The sequence below is a fragment of the Peromyscus eremicus genome, chromosome 4, assembly GCF_949786415.1.
Source record: "Peromyscus eremicus chromosome 4, PerEre_H2_v1, whole genome shotgun sequence".
In the NCBI taxonomy this organism is placed as follows: domain Eukaryota; kingdom Metazoa; phylum Chordata; class Mammalia; order Rodentia; family Cricetidae; genus Peromyscus; species Peromyscus eremicus.
The window spans coordinates 53809864-53815318 of record NC_081419.1 but is presented as its reverse complement, the minus strand read 5'-3'; the positions used below and the strand labels follow the sequence as shown (position 1 = coordinate 53815318).

Below are 5455 nucleotides of genomic sequence, written 5' to 3'. Positions count from 1 at the left end.
TTTGTAAAGAGTCGTGTGTTTGTGTGTGTGTGTGTGTGTGTGTGTGTGTGTGTGTGGTGGTGGTGGTGGTGGTGGTGAAGGTGGGGGGGAGGGGTAGGTTGGTGGGTGGGTCAGGGGTCAAGAGCATTTGCTTTTGAAAGCACTGGAGTTTGGTTTCCAGCACCCACATGAGGTGACTAATAACTGCCCATAGCTTCAGTTCCAGGGCATCTGACACTCCCTTCTGGGCCCTGGGGCTACCCGTACACATGCAATACACTTCCTTCACCCCCGCCCCCTACCACAATTAACAAGTCACTCAGGAGATTGTGACAGGAGGATCCAAAGGAGCATCCGCTCACACTACAGACCACTCTCCGACCTGGTTCCTTAGGGACCTTATGGGGACATTCAAAGAAGATGCTCCATGGGGTCAGTGAGCTGGCTCATTGGGTCGAACGTCCTTATAGCCAGGTGGATGACTTGAGCTTAACCCCCCAGAATCCACAGGGTAGAGAGAGAGAACTGACTTTTGCCAGTTGTCCTCTGATTTTCACACTGGAGTTGTGGCATGTGGCTGTGGACACCCCCATCCACCCACCCACACACCCACAACAGTGAATTTACACAAAGTAAATAAAGATGATGCCTCATTGATACCTTAAAGGGAAAACTCCGCACAGGCAAGGATGTTAGTCTTGGCCTGGAAGGAACCATTTGCCCAAGTTTGGCTGACAGAGAAACTGAGTCACAGTACAGAGTCTGAACTAAGGATGGGGAGACTGAGACTGAGTTGTAAGCACAGCTATCACTCACTGTCCTCCAGCTCTCTATCCATGGATGCAAACAATTGCAAACGGAAAATACTACAAGTGTTTTAAAGAATGGAACGCTGAAATCGTGCAGAGGCCTTTGGTTTGTTTTTGTCTTTCAATATAACTGTTTTTAGAACGTATTTAGAAAGGGGGCACTTAGGGGTTGGAGAGATGGCTCAGCGGTTAAGAGCACTGGCTACCCTTCCAGAGGACCCAGGTTCAATTCTCAGCACCCACATGGCAGTTCACAACTGTCTGTAACTCTAGGGGATCCGGTACCCTCACACAATATACGCAGGCAAACACCAATGCACATAATAAGGGCAGATTTCAATGACTCAGGAGGGTGTGCGTCTGTGCGAAAAATGAGCCATCTCATAGGATGGACTGCAGCATCCATCAACAGGGCCTCCTGGAACCAATTCCCTCCAGGTTCCTGGGGCAGGTGACCAGAAGAACGTTTTAATCTAAGCCTACCCAAAACAAGGCCTATCTTCTTTCTTTGAAGAACTAGGGGAAGGGCTGGGGAAGGAAAGCCTCCTGTCTTTCCTCTTGTGAAAGCCACAGCTAAGGTCAGAGAAACCAGCCCCAGCCCATTGTGTTCCCAAGTACTCTTCCTCTCCAGGTCCAGGGAACGAGGTGGCGGTGGGTCAGAGCAGCACGTGAGATTCTCACCAGCATCCTCAGGAACTTTAAAAGATCAGCAGTGAATCTCTATTTCTTTATAAAAATTATGGTGTGCCATTGCTTGATCTGAGTTCACATCCTATCACGAAAAGAATTAGAATCTATCATTGTACATTTTCTACATTTTAACCTCATATATACTACACGTATCAAATTTTCCTGAAAAATCCTTGTTTTTTTGGCGAGGGATATTTTGAATTTTTTTTGCGTTTGAACTTGTTCTCTCCAGATCCCCCCAAACTCTGCATGTCTTAGTTCATATCATGAACACTATGCACGACTTCTTGCACATTTATTCACTGTGTCCTAAAATGAGCAATGTCGCATTATCGAGATGGTTGGCTGGCTCCTCCCCCTAGCGTGAGTCTCAAGGCATGGTATTCTGCATGTTCACTAGCAAGCGAGAGGACGGGAAAACCCAAAGCTGCTGGGATGCATGTGTTAAGAGGAAAGCTGAGGCTACTTGGGAGGCTTCCTTTCTGTTTTATTATTTGGATAAGATTTAAAAAGCAAAACTCACACATTCTTTAAAGATACATTTTTATTTCTTTAGAAGACAAAACGCAAGTTGTTTTCATCGGAATGTCTGCCTCTTTGCTGCTGCGTTAGGTCAAACATTTTCATGCTTTTCATCGGGTAACTACTAGCAGCTTGAAAACAGTTTTATTAATTAACAAGCGGTGATGCACTATATCATCACATCTTTAGAGCTCTCGCGCCAGCTAGTGGTAGCAACAAGGAACTGCACGGTCGCGCTCAGATTCTGAACTCTTGTTTTTACCACAGCCTTCCCCTGTATCTTCCCACCGTTTTCTTCATCAACATAATGGGGAGTCGTTGCAGTCGGTCAGCGAGGAGTAGACGACGGGATTATAGGTGAATTTAGATAAACCAGTAGTCCGGGGGCAGAGAGAGGAAAGGCCAAACACACGAAACCGCTTTCCCAAAGGATTTGAGATCATGTATTTATTTAAATATTCCCAGCATTCGATGGAGCAGGTCAGATTTTGCCAATGAGTTTCGATCCTTTTGTTTTCCATTTGTCGATACGTTCGAGTCTGTACCTAAGCCACGGGATAACTATGAGCCTCAGACAGCACTGAGGACATGCTGTAAGTGGAAATGTATGTTTGCTTCGAAGCCGCCCGTGTTTCTAGTGTGCACAGGAATTCTGAATACTTAGCAGAGCAGAAACCTTCGAGGATGGCATTTGTATCTGGTACCCTAGATGGAAAAAAAATACTAAAGGTACATGTAAAGGACACTTTTTAAGTACATTTAGGTGTGGAGCTCAATCTCCTCTCAAATAGAAGCACGTTATGATGGTTTTTGGGGAAAACCGAAAACGAGGCACTTATTTTAAGAACAAAGGCTCTTTGGCAGGCTACTTCTTTCATTTAATTAAGCAATATCTGATCGTACTGGGGTTACAGAGGTCGCTAATAAATAAATCCCGAAGCAGAGACGTTATACTCATTAAATGGTAGGAGCTCTTTATAACTCTATCGTTTATTGCTAAAAATCAATATTACTAATAATATACGTGGAATTTATTACAAAAACAAGCTGAGGGTGATGAAGGACTTTTCTTTAGGCATTTCATTTGTAGATCCGTGTCAGTTATGGAGAACAAGGGCAATCCAAGCGGGAACTTCTTGTAATATTTTTAGAAGGTAAGTCTAGCTTTGGAGGTTTGGGGAGGAAGAATTTCCACAGTGTAACCTTGTAGCTTGACTGCTGTGTGTGCTGTTGGGAAATAATGTTTAAAATCTTACTGATGAGAGAGAAATCTGACTGCAAAATAGACCTAGGTTATGGTGCTGCTGTATGAGATATTTTAAACCTGCCGAATCTGAGTGTTTTGCATAGAAAATTCACCTACTTTCCGCCAGTCTAGTCAAATGTTGCCTCCCCCTTTTTGCATGTAATCTGTTAACTTTTGATGTGTAAGGACATTTTTTTTTAAGTTTTCTCTTCTCTCCCTCTTCACTTTTTACCTCTTAAGACGGAAGGCAAGCTTCTACCGTTGACTAAGTTTCGAATCATTCCTGATTTGTGTACCATTGTGTTTTTTTGGAGAAAGACAATTGATTTCACTAAGGCTATATTAATGACCGAGGATAAACTGACAGAGAAGTGGAAGATGGTTGAATTACCATAAATATTTGAGAATCACACCAAACCAAAACAACTTCCGCCCTTTGCCATCAGCTTTGGGGACTGCGGTATTTATTTTAAATGCTGAGTTTGTCGTTAGGCATATCTCTAAAACTGTTCAGTGGTTGCTTTAAACTATTTTGATGCCTACTATAATCCTTATATAATTCCCCATATGCTGCCAAGCAAGTGCTACAAAATACCATCCCATCATAATCTGAAATTTGCTCATAAAGATTTTAAGATTATCATTGCAGTGTTATTTCTTATTTTTGAAATCATGCAATCAGAAATTAACTGTATATTGCAAATGAACACATTTAAAGGAAGGAAATCTGAATATATTCTTGAGTTTTTTTAAAAAAAAAAAAAACCAAAAACCCCAACCACCTCTTTAGAGACCAGTCCATGACTTTGGCATAATGATAACCAGCGAGCAACCAGTTCACTCAATTCCAATTTCCTTGCATGTAAGATGGTCTATAAAATTTTTATAAAAGAAATAAACATTTTTACTGGTGGCCCTGGATGTGACGACATAAAGAGAAACTTACAAATAAACAGACTTGCATGCTCCTCCTGACATTCCCATCTGCAGACGTGAGGCCTCCTAAAATGCAGACACACAGAGTTAAATATTTGTTTGGCTTCCAGATGCCACGGCTGTGAAGCAGCACTGGTGTCCCCCTCCCCCCCTCCGCTCCCCTCTCTGGGAGCCGGGAGCCCTCTGCAGAGCAGCCCTTTAGGAGGCATTGGTGCAGGATGAGGGGGCGCAGCTGCCAGCCAAGCCCTGCAGATGGTCCCCCTCATTAGCCTACAGCGCTCCACGCAGCCATCCGGAGGAGGCTTCGGATGGCACTTGGACAAGATGTTAAGCCAGCCTCCTGTTCAATGTCATTACGATTTCTCCAAATCCTCTGCTTAGCGCCGCCCTGCCAGGCTCAGGCCAGGAGAGGTGACCATTCCAGGCCGATGTTCCCAGAGCCGACCCGGGAAACTTCCTAATTCTGGGCTAGCCTGGGCCATGCGCAAACGGAGCATGACTTTCAGAGGCCAGGCCCCATGCACTTTCATGCCCACCCTCCCCAACCCCCCACCCCTGACCGCCCATGAGATGCCTTGGCAATCTCATTTCTCCTCTTCCTTGTCTGCTCATTAATTTATTAACGTTATGGGATTTTAATTCTGTTTTCTTTACCCTTTGTTTACGAACCAGCCTTGGAATCAGGGCATCCTGCCCGGGCACCGGAAATGTTAGTTAAGTTTAGCAGTCGAAACAGCAGGGGGAGCTCCTACTGTTTTACGGCCTGCAGTTTTTCAAGCTAGATTGGAATAGTTATGATAGCTGTGGTCTTACAATTAGAACATAGATGTTTACAGTCTGTGTCCATGGGTAACATAGATGTGCAGAACACAGACAATCACCATGCACTAAATGCCTGAAGTATTAAGTCACAGAGCGTCCATTTTTATTCTTTAAGTATCTTAAGTTACCAGGATGCTACCCAGGGGGAAGGGAAATGGCTAAGAACTTGACAGCAAGATTTTTCCCCTTGTCTTTTAATACGGTAGAGAAAATGTATTCATTGAAATCATCTAAATCCCATAATACTATCTTTTTTTTTTTTTTTGGTTTTTCAAGACAGGGTTTCTTGGTGTAGTTTTGGTGCCTGTCCTGGATCTTGCCTTGTAGACCAGGCTGGCCTCGAACTCACAGAGTCATAATGCAATCTCTCAGCCATCTTCTTATCACCTCTAGCTATGGCTTAAAACATTTTTCTTCAGATTTATTTTGACTTATGTGCATGAGTGTTTGA

The 5455-nt window shown here is 43.8% G+C and overlaps 1 long non-coding RNA gene across 1 annotated transcript; it reads right to left on the bottom strand.

Annotated features, from left to right (window-relative positions):
- Positions 1-2063: 2063 nt before the first annotated feature.
- On the bottom strand, positions 2064-4896 carry LOC131908132 (uncharacterized). Its single transcript, XR_009378554.1, has 3 exons — positions 4837-4896; positions 4193-4248; positions 2064-2705 (listed from the first exon to the last, which is right to left on the bottom strand). It is a non-coding gene; the product is annotated as an uncharacterized LOC131908132 (long non-coding RNA).
- Positions 4897-5455: the final 559 nt, after the last annotated feature.